This window comes from Gobio gobio, assembly GCF_949357685.1.
Source record: "Gobio gobio genome assembly, chromosome: 1".
In the NCBI taxonomy this organism is placed as follows: domain Eukaryota; kingdom Metazoa; phylum Chordata; class Actinopteri; order Cypriniformes; family Gobionidae; genus Gobio; species Gobio gobio.
Window position 1 is genome coordinate 11,266,047 of NC_137097.1, and position 18,873 is coordinate 11,284,919.

Consider the following 18,873-nt stretch of genomic DNA (forward strand, 5'->3'; position numbering starts at 1 on the left):
AGGCGCACCATCTATCAAATAATATCTCTTTCTCGTGCGCAAACTCCACATAAGTCTGATCAGAAAGTTTCACATAATGTCTGATACGCTGTCTATACGCCTCCGGAACTAATTCATAGGCTTTTAGAATGGCAGATTTCACGGTTTCATAATCTGCTGCTTCGTCTATAGTCAAAGCAGAGTAAGCTTCCTGCGCCTTACCAGTGATCACACATTGCAGTAATAAACACCAAAAATCTGCAGGCCACTTTAGAGTAATCGCAACTCTCTCAAAATGACTAAAATATTTTTCAACATCCCTTTCGCAAAAAGGAGGAACCATCCTCCAATTTCGTCCCACATCAAATTCAGAGCCAGCAGCACCCTTCTTAGTGGCCATTTCTAATTCCATTCATTTTAATGCAAACTCATGATCCAATTCACGTTTTCGAAACTCTAATTTTGCATTTTCAAACTCCAACTCTTTTTCTTTCAAAGCTAATTCTCTCAAACGAATGGCATGATCTCCCATAGAAGGACCAGCCGTTTCCTCTGATAAGGGCCTTTCTAGAATACCCAATTTAACCAGATTACTTTTCAGAATACTGCGCAAAGTTTCCTTTAAATTCTTATCCTTAGAGGTTATTTCTATTTTATAAAACTCTGCTATCTGCAACAACTGCTCCTTTGTACACAAAGAAAGCAGTTCTTCAGATGGAGATTCATGAAAAGTATCCACCACCGAAGCCATTTCAACGAACTTTTATCCGCACTCGGATATACAAATAAATGGCAAACGTACATGCACGTATATAAACAACTTGCTCTCACTAATTAACGATCGTTTACGCAACTAAACAAACGCGGCTGACACTAATTGTAGCTAACAGCGATCCCACAGAAAAAAAAATGCATTTACCCTGTAATAGTTTTATTTTTACCATCTAATCTTCAGTGGCGTTAGGGGCTCGGGGCGACTTTAAACGCTAAACTCATGCCCACCTGCGCACCGATCCCATTAACAAGATCAGCCACACGTGAACTGAAACGTACCCCCACTCCGAATAACCACTAAAAATAAAAAAGGCAAAATAACAAAGTGGCAGGTCCAACCTACCCGACGACTACAAAATACAGGGCAAATACTCACGTGGGACCACAGCAGTTACACCAAACTCTTTCTAGGACGGGCAAAACGTCACACATTTTCCTCCACACATGAAAAAAAAACAAAACAAAAACATAATCGCTTCGGACGAGCCCCCAATTATGTTACGACCGCAGCCATAACACAAGAGAGGACATAAACAACACGGCTCGTACAACAGGGGTTTATTAACAAAATGATATAGACATAACGATAGGAAAATTAACTGGGGTTAGACACAACAGGAGAGCACAAAGAACCGCCGCCGAACACCCCGCCCGCCGCACAGGTTTGGCTGCTTGGACTTCTTATGCCAAACAAACAGGATCCACAGGTGCCGGCAATCAGTCCCTAATGAAAACAAAGACACATACTCGCCCCCTTGAGGACAGACAGATCGTAACAAAACAAACAAATCACAAATACATGAATATGTAACATATACTAACAGAAATTGTACCATATTTAAATATATAAAAAGTATATTAGCATCATATTTTCAAAATATAACTTTTAATGCACTTTAAAATAATTGTATTTTAGTATATTTTAGAAAAATATATTTTAGAAAAATATACTTAAAATGAAAGTTCTGTTTACTTTTTAAAAGTGTATTTATTTGAACATTACTTCAAAATATATTTTTAGTATATTTTAAACTGCTCAAATTTGTCATTATAACTATGCACTGAAAGCACATTTAAAAAATACATATTAAATATCCTTAATTTGTAGTATTTAAAGTTAAATTTGAGTAATGTTTAAGGTTATTTATTCATGCTTAAATGTTAAAATTAAGCATGAATAAAAACGTGTTAAAATATGACTAATGCATTAAAAGCCCATTTTTAAATATATGCAGTGTACAAGCCCTACTGTAGTTGTGCTTTAAGTGTAAATATGTTTAATGAGTTTACACTGGCAGAGAAGAATCGTGTTACAATCGCACACACAGATCTATATTAAACCAACAGCACACTAAAATACAACGTAAGAAAATATGAGTTGAGTATTATCGGAATTCAAATGTCTCTTCAGCTTGGTCTGTGACCAATCAGATTCTGTTGTTCACCGCCTGCAGCCAATCAGAGGCTGAGCTGCTGTTTGTCTGTTTGACGCTCCTCCCTCGTCACTCACTCACAGGAGGTTTGCAGCCTGACCTTGATGCGGACGATAAACTGGCTCAGAATAAAATGGCCTAACGTTACGCGATGCCGAAAAGAACTGAATAAAAAGTCCTGCTGTTTGGAGGTAAGTTATAAGTAAGACTAATGTTAACGTGAATTTTTTTTTTTTTTCAGTGTTCTTTTAATGAAAAACATAGTAAGATCATTTTGTTTAGTTTTGCTGAAACCATGTGAAGTTTTTGGGCTTGTTAATGGACTGTCTCTTCACAGCACATTTAAACTACTGTATTGTGTGACATTATGTCATTCAAAGTATATTGTACAGTGTATAGCTAAGTAATAATACATATATTGTTATTGACTACAAAGTGTATTTTTTTGTATTTAGGGAAGGTAAAGTAAATAAATAAACCTGAAAAAAATATATATTCATAGTACACTCACCTAAAGGATTATTAGGAACACCATACTAATACTGTGTTTGACCCCCTTTCGCCTTCAGAACTGCCTTAATTCTACGTGGCATTGATTCAACAAGGTGCTGAAAGCATTCTTTAGAAATGTTGGCCCATATTGATAGGATAGCATCTTGCAGTTGATGGAGATTTGTGGGATGCACATCCAGGGCACGAAGCTCCCGTTCCACCACATCCCAAAGATGCTCTATTGGGTTTAGATCTGGGGACTGTGGGGGCCATTTTAGTACAGTGAACTCATTGTCATGTTCAAGAAACCAATTTGAAATGATTGGAGCTTTGTGACATGGTGCATTATCCTACTGGAAGTAGCCATCAGAGGATGGGCACATGGTGGTCATAAAGGGATGGACATGGCCAGAAACAATGCTCAGTTAGGCCGTGGCATTTAAACAATGCCCAATTGGCACTAAGGGACCTAAAGTGTGCCAAGAAAACATCCCCCACACCATTACACCACCACCACATGTTCTCATTCTGTTTTACGCCAAATTCTGACTCTACCATCTGAATGTCTCAACAGAAATCGAGACTCATCAGACCAGGCAACTTTTTTCCAGTCTTCAACTGTCCAATTTTGGTGAGCTTGTGCAAATTGTAGCCTCTTTTTCCTATTTGTAGTGGAGATGAGTGGTACCCAGTGGGGTCTTCTTCTGTTTTAGCCCATCCGCCTCAAGGTTGTGCGTGTTGTGGCTTCACAAATGCTTTGCTGCATATCTCGGTTGTAAAGAGTGGTTATTTCAGTCAGAGTGGTTTTATTAAGTTGCTCTTCTATCAGCTTGAATCAGTCGGCCCATTCTCCTCTGACCTCTAGCACTGGATGTTTTTCCCTTTTCACACCATTCTTTGTAAACCCTAGAAATGGTTGAAAATCCCAGTAACTGAGCAGATTGTGAAATACTCAGACCACCCCGTCTGGCACCAACAACCATGCCACGCTCAAAATTGCTTAAATCACCTTTCTTTCCCATTCTGACATTCAGTTTGGAGTTCAGGAGATTCTCTTGACCAGGACCACACCCCTAAATGCATTGAAGCAACTGCCATGTGATTGGTTGATTAGATAACTGCATTAATGAGAAATTGAACAGGTGTTCCTAATAATCCTTTAGGTGAGTGTATATTGCTTGTGTGTTCTGAAGACACTGGTAATTCATTTGTAATGTACTTAAAACACAAATAAAGTATACTTATAACAAATAAATATACTTATAACACAAATAAATATACTTATAATAAAAATAAAGTACACTTAACACAAATAATACTTATAACACAAATAAAGTATACTAATAATACAAATAAAGCACATTTAATATCACTAATCAAGCATGTAATTAGTCCCTATACTTAAAGTGTACTAAGTATACTTAAAGTTGTTCCAATTTAGCACATAATTATAATACATATAATTATGTACTTTATATTATTACATATATTATTGTACTTTAATACAACTTATTTACAGCTAAAATATACTTAGTACAAAATCAGTCATCACTGTCTGTGAGAATGGGGGTCTCCAGAGCGCTCTACTCCCCTGGAACAGCTCCCAGGGGTCCCGAATCCTCCTCCCCCAACTGTGCAACCGTCACCTTGCTTTTTACTTGTTTCCCCCAAGAGGCATCCGCACACAAGTGCCCCAATAATTTATTAAATGCTGTCCAATTAGTTCCCAGAATTTTCGGATGCCGGAGGTGCAGGTTAACTGTGTTTAACCATGCGGCTATTAACCACTGCCTTGTGCTGAATCAGGCTTTGATGGATGGAGGTCTGGTTACAACCTGAATCCACCAAGGCCTGATAAGTACCCCCCTTGATACTCATGGGTATCTGGTACAGGCCAGCTTGATTGGGAGCAGCTTGTGGCGCCTCGGGGACCCGAATCAGTGTCCCCACCTCCATCACCAGACACCGTTCGATAAAGTGTCCAGGGTCCCCGCATCGCCAACAAGCCAGCCCAGACTTCCCCGCCGCCCTAGTGGCTGGAAGTGGGTCGGCGAATTGGCGTGGAGAGAGCGTAGAAGCGGAAATGGATGGGAAGGGTCACTGGAGACTCCCCGCCCAATCTGGGAACCGCTGATGTCTCCTCCGGATTACCCAAGCTCCACCACGGGGCTGGCCTGGGCAGCATCCCACCACGCGACCTGGGAACGGGGACAGGTTTGGGGAGAGAAGGGGATGGGAGAGAGAGAGACCACGCCACCATTTGGTTCTCCGCCAGCTGGATGGCCTGGTTCAGCGACGTCTGGTGGTGGTACTGGACCCACTGCGCAGTCTTCCTTGGAAGCCGCGCCACAAACTGCTCCAGTACCACACGATCGATAACTCCCTCGACGTCACTCCCGTCGGCCATCAGCCATTTGCGGCAACATTGAGCTGTTGCGCGAACGTGAAGGGTTGGCCGGACTCGTCGAGTGCCAGGGTCCGGAACCGCTGGCGGTGTTGTTCCAGGGTCCGCCCGACCCGCTGAAGGATGGCAACGGTAAAGTTAAATATCCTAAAAAAAGTTATGAAACTTCACTTTGCGCTCAGCCAAAACGATTTGGCAGGCAACAAATGATATATTCATGAGACCAAAGATCGCCCGTTAGATCTACACAAGATTAATTATATCTCATATTTAACCACTACAGAGACATCAGAGTCAGCGGCAGATGTCAGAAGGACTAGCCGAGGAAAGGCTGCTCTTGGCGGGGTTAATGAGCATTGAGCACTGCTGATCGACTGGATCTCACAGCTCCAAAAACGCCAGATAAAATTTTCCAATAGGTGCTCTATTTATCAATAAACCATAGATTTGAGCTTTAAACAAGTACATTCTCGCCTGAAACAGTCTTAAAAGTAAATTTTGTTACACAATAACTAGTATTTTTAAATTACGCAGGTTTCTCATCCGCTATTGACTTGCCATTAGTTTATCTCCACGCGACAGCAGCAAGCAGGCTCCTGATTGGTTAACGCGGCGTGAATTGACACCAAAGTTCAGATTTTTCAACTCGGGCGTCAGACGCGAATTCGCTTAAAATGCGTGAATGCACTAAAAGCACCACTCGTGCAAGACGCTCAATCGCGTCCACTGCGCCACAGGACCTCCAGACGCACGTCAAATGGCTTATCCTGTTGCAGCCTCTATAGGCCAGCGACTAGTCGACGTCAAGCTTAACGTGTCATTGCAGAGCATTAAAGTCGACTAGTCTGTGCAACCCCTAGTACATAGCTGAGAAAATTTTGTTTTTGTCAAAGAACACATCCAGATGGGATTCAGAATGAGGATCAAAAAACAGATGGAGTAGATCGAGTCCATCAACAACCCCAAAGCTTCATAGGCTTTGTTGCCATAGTGACGTAGTCTCGAGAACATGCGGTGTAAACTTGCGTGTTTAAAAAAAAACTCACGTCCACCGTTTGAACACAAGAGGATTTCCAGATACAGGGCTGAATAGAAACAAGGCATCAATGGTCTGTCCAGTAACTCATGATGAACCTCAGGCGAACTGCACACTTTATGAGAAGCCTTTCAGTGTCTCAGACTGTCTGACATAAAGCAGCATGCATCCGTGCTTCTGGTATAGGCCTTTTAGACGAATGTGATAATCTCTGAGCACAGCCAGTACTTCCGCTAAGTGAGGTCAAATTACGATCGTGGTCATAGATATATCGATCATAGATGCATCATTCTACTGATCCGTGCAAGCGCTAATGAGGTATCTACGTATACATCTATGCCCACAATCTATTTTGACCTCACTTAGCGGAAGTAATGGCGGAGCTCAGAGATGATCACGTTCGTCTGATAAGAGGTAAAATAATAGCATAAATACTGCTCGGTTTCTCGTAGAAACTGATCGTTTCGCTAGATAAGACCCTTATTCATCGTCTGGTATCGTTTGAAGCTGCACTGAAACTGTCATTTGGACCTTGAACCGTTTGGAGCCCATTGAAGTCCATTATATGGGGAAAAACCCTGGACTGTTTTCATCCAAAACCTTAATTTCTTTTCAACTGCAGAAAGAAAGACATGGACATCTTGGATGACATGGGGGTGAGTAAATTATCAGCAAAAGTTTATTTAAAAGTGAACTAATCCTTTAATAAAACATGAACAAATACATACAGTGAACTACTGTATTTATTACAGTATTTTTATTATCTGACATGCATTTGACAGTAATATTATTTTTCTTAAGTGAAAAAGAACTTCAAATGCAGCCACAAATCTAACACTGCAAACTGAAAAAGTATTTGTTTTACAATATAACTATAAAAACTGTGCAACAAATAAATGTAGGAATATTAAAAATTATATATTAATCAGAAAATAATCTCTTTACAACAAAAAAAGTGAAAAATAAGCAACCATCTAGGCATTATTATTAGTAGTGGAGACGTATTATTATTACATAGAGACGTAGCTAAATCTACTGTACAACAGTAGCCTAATATGTTCTGTCAATTTAAAAAAATTTAAACCAAACTTTTATTTTGACGGGTAGCCGTGAAGATCTTTCAGTGTCTGTGTTCCTTATATGAAAGTTTTCTCAAATGAAACGGTAAATTCTCATGAAGTGACAGTTTATGCGTTCGTGTCCTCATATAGTGACTATCGACTGTGAATATGGACGTAGAGAAACTGGGGGAGGTTTCCGCTTGATAGTGACACACGGCAGAGATTACAATGACAGCGAGCTACCGCCATCCACACTAACCACTGCTAGCGCGTTTTCATTTTGTCTTTGCTGCTCTAAACAGGGGTTGCTTGTGGCAACGCATTCTGAGCAGTGAAGAAGAACCGCGCAGCGGTTAGGCAAAGCTTGCGGTCATAATAACTAGGTCTTGTTAAAGAAAATGGTATCGGATCGGTACATGGGTTCAAGTACTCGCCGATACCGATGCCAGAATGTGTTGTGGTATCAGTGATATTTCGGAACTCTACAAATAATTACATAATATAGTCATCATTTAAGTAAATTAATGCATTATTCAGAATTGTCAAAAAAAAAACTGATTACTGGTACATAATGACAGTTCACCCAAAAATTAAGATTCTGTCATCATTTACTCACCCTTAAGTTGTTCCAAACCTGTATAAATGTTTTTATGTTGAACACATAGGAAGATACATTCCTACTATGGAAGTCAATGGTGCCCCCAAAGCAGCCTGGGTACAAACTTTCTTCAAAATATCTTCTTTTGTGTCAGCAGAACAAAGAAACTCATACAGGTTTGGAACATCATGAGGGTGAGTAAATGATGACAGAATTTTACAGAATTCAGAAATACTTTTTACACTCTTTACCAATGCATTAGGAAACATTAACTTGTAAAAGTCATGTCACATAATTCCATAGCATATAAACAGGAACAGTGGCAGGCTAGAAGAGGCCAGTAAGAAAATTATTCAGAATCTACAGCTTTGCATTTAGCTGCATTTATCTTGGACTGTATCGAATGGATCACAGATGTACATGTAAATTTAACGTCGCTGGAGATACTTTGTTTCCTTATTTTCTTATGAGGTGACGTAGCATGGTGATGACATTAAAAGTGGTCCAACTTACGGCGTTTCATATTCTTTGCTCTCTGCATGCTGACCTGTTTCTGACATACTCTCTAGCATCATACAGGTAAGATTTTGAATATAAACAGCAGCGGGAAAGGGAATGGGCAATTGGGAAGTTGTTAGACAGATCAAAAATTCTCACATTGGAATTCCTTCACAGCAAAAACTCTAGTGTTAAATTAACACTGCTCAGTGTTTATGTAATCCAGGGGTGGTGAACGTCGGTCCTGGAGAGCCACAGTTCTGCAGAGTTTTGCTTCAACCCTAATTAAACACACCTGAACAAGCTAATCAAAGTCTGAAGGGTTACTAGGAAGCTACAGGCAGGTGAGTTTGACCAGGGTTGGAGCTGAACTCTGCAGGATTGAGGTTCTCCAGGACCACAATTTGCCACCCCTGATATAATCCCTACTACAGAGTTAAAAAAGTTACAATTGAAGCAGTGTTGCAGTTAATTAGATAATTAAGTGATTAAGTAATGATTGAGCATTAATGATGAAAACCTGTTTAACAAGCAGAATCAATGAAGGACAGAGGAACAATTAGAACAGAAAAGAGAAGAGACAAGCAGAAAGCCAACAATTGATTTACAGCCACAGTCATAAACCCTATTCGGATGGGACTAGTTTTCCAGGGGGACGTTAGAGAAATTAATGTTTCACAGCCGTACTTTGCGATTTTAATCCCGTCCGAATCATCCAAGGCTGTGTTTTTTTTCTCACACAACCTCTGAAAAAATTCCAGGGCATATTACCTTCTGTTTTTCTGCAAACTCAACAGTCCTCTGAGAAATGTAATCCTGTCCAAATGCGAATATCTGTGATTTTCTGATTCTAACACTTCTCCTCATGTGTTTTGATGTATCTGGGCTACTGTTTGCGCACCAATCCTCTGTATGCTTTAATTTCGTGTCAATATGGATGGTACCCGATGAAAAAATAACGTATACAATCAACAAATAGAGAACCAAACAGCGGAAACTGCGAAGCCTGCCTATTTTAATATCAGTGTCAGGTAAGAGTAAGATACTTGTCTAGATTTCTCTGCTCAGAGTACACTCTGATTAAATTACTTTTTGGGGACTCGTGTGACACACACACTCTGATTAAATTACTTTTTGAGGACTCCAGTGACACACACACTCTGATTAAATTACTTTTTGAGGACTCCAGTGACACACACACTCTGATTAAATTACTTTTTGGGGACTCGAGTAACACACTCCAATTAAATTACTCTTTGAGGACTCGAGTGACACACACTCCGATTAAATGACTCTTTGGGGACTCCAGTGACACACCTTTGGGGACTCGAGTGACACACACACTCCGATTAAATGACTCTTTGAGGACTCGAGTGACACACTCTGATTAAATTACTTTTTGAGGACTCGAGTGACACACACTCTGATTAAATGACTCTATGAGGACTCGAGTGACACACACACTCCGATTAAATGACTCTATGAGGACTCGAGTGACACACACACTCTGATTAAATGACTCTTTGAGGACTCGAGTGGCACACACTCCGATTAAATGACTCTATGGGGACTCGAGTGACACACACACTCTGATTAAATTACTTTTTGGGGACTCGAGTGACACACACACTCTGATTAAATTACTTTTTGGGGACTCGAGTAACACACACACTCCAATTAAATTACTCTTTGAGGACTCGAGTGACACACACTCCGATTAAATGACTCTTTGGGGACTCCAGTGACACACCTTTGGGGACTCGAGTGACACACACACTCCAATTAAATGACTCTTTGAGGACTCCAGTGACACACACACTCCGATTAAATGACTCTTTGAGGACTCCAGTGACACACACACTCCGATTAAATGACTCTTTGAGGACTCCAGTGACACACACACTCCGATTAAATGACTCTTTGAGGACTCCAGTGACACACACACTCCGATTAAATGACTCTTTGGGGACTCGAGTGACACACCTTTGGGGACTCGAGTGACACACACTCCGATTAAATGACTCTTTGAGGACTCGAGTGACACACACACTCTGATTAAATTACTTTTTGGGGACTCGAGTGACACACACTCTGATTAAATGACTCTATGAGGACTCCAGTGACACACACACTCCGATTAAATGACTCTTTGAGGACTCGAGTGACACACACACTCTGATTAAATTACTTTTTGGGGACTCGAGTGACACACACTCTGATTAAATTACTTTTTGGGGACTCGAGTAACACACACACTCCAATTAAATTACTCTTTGAGGACTCGAGTGACACACACTCCGATTAAATGACTCTTTGGGGACTCCAGTGACACCTTTGGGGACTCGAGTGACACACACACTCCGATTAAATGACTCTTTGAGGACTCCAGTGACACACACACTCCGATTAAATGACTCTTTGAGGACTCCAGTGACACACACACTCTGATTAAATGACTCTTTGAGGACTCCAGGGACACACACACTCCGATTAAATGACTCTTTGAGGACTCCAGTGACACACACACTCCGATTAAATGACTCTTTGGGGACTCCAGTGACACACACACTCCGATTAAATGACTCTTTGAGGACTCGAGTGACACACACACTCCGATTAAATTACTCTTTGAGGACTCGAGTGACACACACACTCCGATTAAATTACTCTTTGAGGACTCGAGTGACACACACTCTGATTAAATGACTCTTTGGGGACTCCAGTGACACACCTTTGGGGACTCGAGTGACACACACACTCCGATTAAATGACTCTTTGAGGACTCGAGTGACACACACTCCGATTAAGTGACTCTTTGGGGACTCCAGTGACACACCTTTGGGGACTCGAGTGACACACACACTCCGATTAAATGACTCTTTGAGGACTCGAGTGACACACACACTCCGATTAAATGACTCTTTGAGGACTCGAGTGACACACACACTCCGATTAAATGACTCTTTGAGGACTCCAGTGACACACACACTCCGATTAAATGACTCTTTGAGGACTCGAGTGACACACACACTCCGATTAAATGACTCTTTGAGGACTCCAGTGACACACACACTCCGATAAAATGACTCTTTGAGGACTCCAGTGACTCACACACTCCGATTAAATGACTCTTTGAGGACTCCAGTGACAAGCTCTAATTTAATATTAACAGTACTGAACACATTGTGGTAAAAGTGCATATTGCAGTTAATGACAGAAATAAAATAACATAAAAAAATAAAAACATTTGAAAAGAACAATCAAAAGTCTACTTGGAGGTGGAAATGATTCTCAGTGCCCAACTATCCTCTGTACTTACTCCATCTACCTCCCCTCCATCTTTTCATCCCCTTTACATTCTCTCCTCCATCTTTTCATCACCCTTTACATTCTCCCCTCCATCTTTTCATCCCCTTTACATTCTCCCCTCCATCTTTTCATCTCCTTTACATTCTCTCCTCCATCCATTCATCCCCCTTTACATTCTCTCCTTCATCTTTTCATCACCCTTTACATTCTCCCCTCCATCTTTTCATCCCCTTTACATTCTATCATCCATCTTCTCATCCCCCTTTACATTCTCCCCTCCATCTTTTCATCCCCTTTACATTCTCCCCTCCATCTTTTCATCTCCTTTACATTCTCCCCTCCATCTTTTCATCCCCTTTACATTCTCCCCTCCATCTTTTCATCTCCTTTACATTCTCTCCTCCATCCATTCATCCCCCTTTACATTCTCTCCTTCATCTTTTCATCCCCTTTACATTCTCCCCTCCATCTTTTCATCCCCTTTACATTCTATCCTCCATCTTTTCATCCCCCTTTACATTCTCCCCTCCATCTTTTCATCCCCTTTACATTCTCCCCTCCATCTTTTCATCTCCTTTACATTCTCCCCTCCATCTTTTCATCCCCTTTACATTCTCCCCTCCATCTTTTCATCCCCTTTACATTCTCTGCTCCATCTTTTCATCTCCTTTACATTCTCTGCCTCCATCTTTTCATCCCCCTTTACCTTACATCTCCTCCATCTTTTCTCTCCTTTACATTCTCCCTCCTTCTTTCATCCCCTTTACATTCTCCTCTCCATCTTTTCATCTCCTTTACATTCTCTCTCCATCTTTTCATCCCCTTTACATTCTCTGCTCCATCTTTCATCTCTTTACATTCTCTCCTCCATCTTTTCATCTCCTTTACATTCTCTCCTCCATCTTTTCATCTCCTTTACATTCTCTCCTCCATCTTTTCATCCCCTTTACATTCTCTGCTCCATCTTTTCATCTCCTTTACATTCTCTCCTCCATCTTTTCATCCCCTTTACATTCTCTGCTCCATCTTTTCATCTCCTTTACATTCTCCCCTCCATCTTTTCATCCCATTTACATTCTCCCCTCCATCTTTTCATCCCCTTTACATTCTCTACTCCATCTTTTCATCCCCTTTACATTCTCCCCTACATCTTTTCATTTCCTTACCATTCTCTCCTCCATCTTTTCATCCCCTTTACATTCTCCCCTACATCTTTTCATTTCCTTACCATTCTCTCCTCCATCTTTTCATCCCCTTTACATTCTCCCCTACATCTTTTCATTTCCTTACCATTCTCTCCTCCATCTTTTCATCTCCTTTACATTGTCCCCTCCATCTTTTCATCTCCTTTACATTCTCACCTCCATCTTTTCATCTTTTCATGTAAAATTACATTCCATACAACTTCATTGTAACAGAACAATGAAAAATGAACAATGAAAATTAACCATCCTAAACTAAGGATGATGAAATGTACTATCCTCTCCTTCTTCATTAGCCTTCTTATAATCTATCTTTTCACTTTACATTGTTTCATTCCATCCTCAAACAATTTCTACACCTTTATAATAATTTAAAATTTTCCTCCATTTCTTACAAAAGGAGCATGATGTGCAAAGTGTTCCTACAAACCACCCTTTTTTTTAAGAGTCGTGATCCTGTTCAGCACATAATTTTTCACACCAGTCCATGTTTGCTGCTTCAAAGCTTCTGGTATCATGTGTCGTTCTTGTTCTGTCGAGCATTTGAAGAACTTATGGAATAATTAAAAATGTAATTCTCATTCAAACTAAATTGGTGAGTAAAGACCAAATCTAGACTGTGTCCTAATGTGTAGGTTTTTATTTTATTTTGAAAAGCCCTAAGTTATTTTATTATTGTTGTTTGTGTAGTTTAGAGATTTCTCTTACCTTGATCCTCCTGTGAAACGGATGGTTGATCAGATTGAACAGGTTGATTAGTCTCTGCTGGTGGTGTTGTCTGGGACAGGTCACTGGAATCCTCCTCATCACTTGATGTTGCATCACCTTGGGTCTCAAGTTGCTCTAAATAATTTATTGAAAGATTAATAGTTTATTGCTTATGATTATGTTTTGCCAATATGTACAGCACATATACACAGACAGTACAAGTATACTCATACCATGTGGGTCGATTTCAATGTCATCAAGTTTCTTTCCTTTGAAGTCGGACAGAGTTCCTTTCTCCATGGCCATTAGGACTTTACTCATTTTTGCCAGCTGCAGTGTCCCCTCTGGTAACCGGTAATACTGTCTGTGTATTCTGATATCATGACCAAGGAAATCAGCCAGTTGGTCTGCTTCATTCTCATCAAGGTTAAGCATTTTGGACATGGTTGCTATGTATTTCCTGGGCCTAGTGCTTCGGGATTCTTTATTCACAAGCAGCTTTGTTGATGCACTCTCCTCCTCTATAGGCAGACATTGCTCCAGATCTAGCAAACATAAAGGGATTGTCCGCTGGAACACCACAAAGCTCACAGGTTTCAACGAGCAGCTCCATGGCAGAAAGCATCGAAGGCTTGAGGAGCACAGGAACCTTTCTCCCTCGTTTCCCACGGATCTCTACTCTAGTGAAGTGTAGACACAGCTTCCTCTCAAACTCAGACAGACAGATGGCGATGTCTTCATGTAGCTCAGAAGAGTCCTTGCTTTTAAAAGCTGACAAAAGCATCCAGGACACCTCACCTTCTCTTCTTCTGTTGAACAGAAGGACCTGGAACAGCGTGACCTTAGCTAGAGCAGCATAGCCGTCAACAGAAGGGCAAGATCTGAGCTTGCTTAGGAGGTCGTTGTGTTTATTTTCAAGATATGTGTGCAGGACTTTGACATCCTGAGTGAAAGGAATGATCTGTGGTGCGTTCCACTTGGCTTCTTTCAAGGTAGTTATAGCACCAGCAGAAATGTACTCATTTCACCTTGTCTGGTGTATTTTCCTGAAGTCTCGAGCACACTCAGCACGCTCATGATCTCCATACATCATGGAATTGCTCTCAACAATGCTACAGATCTTATTTAAAGAATGCCCAAGTTTGAGAGCTAAAGAAGGAATGCGGTAGGAGTTTTTCTCTTCATCGTAGCCAGATACAACTTTAACAGCAGCTATGACATGTTTGAAGTTTGCTGGAATGATGAAGTCTACCATTGTTCTCAGTGGGGTAATCTTCCTTGCTGCAAGAAGAAGTCTGCCCACTTCTCTCATCTTCTGTCTGATGTAGTCATGTCTGGTCACGTCAGACCCCATCCTGTTGAACATGTGCAACCCCAAGTGCATGATGCATCTGTCAGTATGAACTACACACAAAACTTCATCATAGTTCATAAAGGAGAGTATTTTCTTGAAACCTTTGCTTACTTCTAAGCCGACTGGTGTGTTCAGAGCACACAGAGATCGAACTCTTTTCCTGCCTTGGGCTTCATCATCTTTAGGTTTCAGCGGGCAGTTTTTGATATGTTTCCAAAGACAACGCTTGTTGTAAAGCCCCTGGCAGTAAATGCAGTGAATAAATTCTTTGGCTCTTTGTCTATTTTTTGGACGTTAGCAGGCAATCATCTCCCCATGTCCTTGTCTCACCACACCTGTGTTGTGGGCAAAGTTGCCTCTTTTTCTAAGGAGGTTTAACTGGACTCGTCTTTCTCTGGAATCTTTTGGAAATGCTACTCCCTTTACAACCTCCACTTCATTGCGATGGACAAATTCAAGGTGTCTTGCCATTTTTGAATATGGCTTAGAGCAATAAAGGCAATACTGCTTCTTGTTGTATGTCTTGCGTTCCTGCTTTGGTGATGGCAAAGTCTTATCACAGGACAAGGTGTTTGTCTCTTTAGTTTGGCATTTTATCTTTTTTGGTGATGGCATTTTTCAGATGGATTGATCAGATGGACTACCTGCCTCTTTGGGTGATGTTGGGTGTATTAAAGCACTTTTGACCATGTCATGTCCAGATTAACTACCATCCGATTCATCAGAGCTGATTTTTGGTATTTAGTCAACGTCGCTGTAGTCTGTGACACTGATGGCACTCCCTGAATACTGAATGAGAGAATTGAACACTTACTCAAATAGTACAAAATGTTTTTTATAACTACATTTTTTAGTGTACACAGCAGTGGTTCCTGTAACATTACATTTCATCGTATTGGGGATACTGGCAAGCAAAGTCATAATTATGCAAACTTATTTGAGTATGTAAAGTGTGGTATGGCAAGTTGCATACCTGTCTTTTTCTTGATGGCCTTAAAGAGGGTATCTGGAAGATACAAACAAATATAAATGATGTCTAATTTCATATAATCTATAGTTAGTCTAATCAGTCCAATGCACCCAGACCATCCCAATAATTTTCCAAATGAATAATCCCACCTCCCTCAATGATGAGTGAACCACAGGTGTGGATGCAGCACAGGGTGAAGGTGATACGGGTGCAGATGCAGAAAATAAATGCAGAAATAAATAAATATAGAAATACAAAAATAAATAATTGAAGAAATAAATAAATGAAGAAATAAATATAGAAATACATAAATAAATGAATAAATAAATAATTAAATTCTGAAATAAATAAATGCAGATATGCATAAATGAATGAACAAATAAATGAATTTGTCAAAAGTATAATTTTTAATTGTGCTATTTTTGTATCATTTGTGTTATACCATACTTTTTCTACATTTATTTATGTATTTCTACATTTATTTATGCATTTCTACATTTATTTATTTATGTGTAGGTAGGTATGCTAATAAGGTAGGGGGTCCTATCCTCTCTCAATGCAGGATTGGTCAAACAGGATCGTTATCGTCGTTACGGCTGCCGCTGTACCAGAGCCATCTGGGCTGTTACTGTGGATAGTTTTGTTTAATATGGCGGGTTTTTTAAGTACCCTTGCAAATGATTTGCGTTTAGAGTAGGTTTAATTGTGGGTACGTTTTACCTTAAGCTGGGCATACACTGTGCGATTTCAGCAAGGTTACCTTCTCACACTGTACGAGTAGATCGCATGCGATGTAAAGCCAAAGCTCACGGTTTATGTGCTCACACTGTGCAGTCCGATCGTCGAGCGCGACTCGTCTGCTCACACTGTACGAGTGAATATGCACTGAATATGCGGTGTAAAAACCTATAATACAGAGATAGCTGATCAAATGCATCAGCTATCGATATCAAGAGCATTTAGCATTTACAATTTATGTATATAAATGAACATTATTATTAGGGTAGGCCTACTTTTAGTATTAAATTGATATTACATTTAATTTGCCCCCACGCTAATTTTATAACGCATCAATGCATAACCGAAACGCTGCATAATAAAAGAATAGATAGATTAGTAATTTTATAACGCATCAATGCATAACCGAAACGCTGCATAATAAAAGAATAGATAGATTAGCTTACTCCTCATTATTTAAATACATTTTGCCAAATTAAACAAGGAATTATAGGCCTATAAATTATTATCAGTCTATAATATGTCAGAACACTGCAATAATATCAGTATTATTTTCAGAAAGTATATGCAGCTTTATTCAAAAACAACTTGTTTAACACGAAATGGGCCTATACTTCTCTTCTAATTTGTTTCACAATATGGACCACAAGAGAAATATTAAGAATATAAATTAAGACAGTTATAGGCTACGTTATCAGCATATGTTAAAGAAGATGTATCTTGTCTCTGTGAGAATATGCGGCGAAAGCGCGTCAGATTTTACTTTCACTTTCAAATGATGGACAACGGTTCACATTTTTCCCATGATAATAAAATTAAGTAAATATTAAATAATAGTAAATAAAATAATTTGTGAACGTAAAACAAGTAAATTAATGTTCAAAGTTAAATGAATAAAAGAGGAGCTGATTGGCTAAACACGGTGGTTTGAATGTCTTAGATTATCCATTTTACAAGGCAAACAGTTTGCTAAATTGCTGCTATTTGATAACTGCCTACAGAACTTAAAGATCTCCCTCTTTTCGTTTTCTTCTTGCTGCATTAAAGATGAAATGGTTCAACTTCTGCTTTTGCGCAGGCGCAGTGATGAGAAATAGAGCAATCAGTTCGTAGCTCTGCTTCAGCTGTGCGATAACCTCACAAGGAGCGACCAGAATTTCTGACATGCCAGAAATTCATCCGACCATCCGATTGCCGATCGGGAGAGGTTTATCGCGTCTCGTTTCCCCCTGTACCTTACGACAAACGACGCACGATAAAGCTGAAAATCGGCCGACCCAAAAAAGAGTCGCACGAGACGAAAATCGCAGTGTATGCCCAGCTTTAGGGTTAACATACCTGGGGTGAAAAACAGCCTGTACCCAACAGCAACGTCACAACGACCCTGCCCATGACCTGGCTATAGAAAATACACACACTTAAATGGTGCATAGGCACTAACACACACAACAGTGATTGTATGATGCGCACCCAGGTGGCATAAACTCCACCTTAAATATGCCAGGAACGGCAGTATGAGTTTGAGTCTTTAAATGTGTGTATGTCACTCAGAAAACAACAGTTTTAAAAATGCCTCCCGGGTGTTAAGGACTGAACAAAAAGGCTACATTCGTTCCAAATGCTGTAACTTTTGATTACTTCATGCGATCACCACACAATTTGATGAAATTTCCTGCTACCATATTTTCTTGCATATGAGTTATTGCATGTAAAATAAGAAAAATATGTCAAATTATAATATATATATATATATATATATATATATATATATATATATATATATATATATATATATATATATATATATATATATATATATATTTTTTTTTTTTTTTTGTCTTTTATCAGCATTAGATTGCCCAAATGTAATAAAATGTATATTTTCTAAAAATATAAAAAGTGTGATAGCAAATTATACATACCTTTCGACTCTCCTTGCTGTAGTTTTGGAGTAAAAAAAACCTCTAAAAATGCCTTTAGGGCTGAAGGGGTTAAACAACAAACTGGAAACAGAGGTAAGAAGCACCTAATCTCTCTGCTGCTCAGAACTGCAAAAATGGCTGCTGTGCTTTATGTGATTGTCAGAATAAGACAATCGAAATTGAAGAATAACAAATAAAGTTTTTCAAGGGCAAGTTTAAATAAACCTATGGCAAACAGTTACATCTAGAGGAGAGGAATGATTATAATATGCCGTTATTAGGAAAAAATGCAAGTGAATGCTTCAGCGTGTCCGCCAACCCCAGAGGGTTATCCGCTGCACTGCTTCAATGTTACTTTTAACTCTCTTTATTGTGGACTCAGATAGACACCGAAC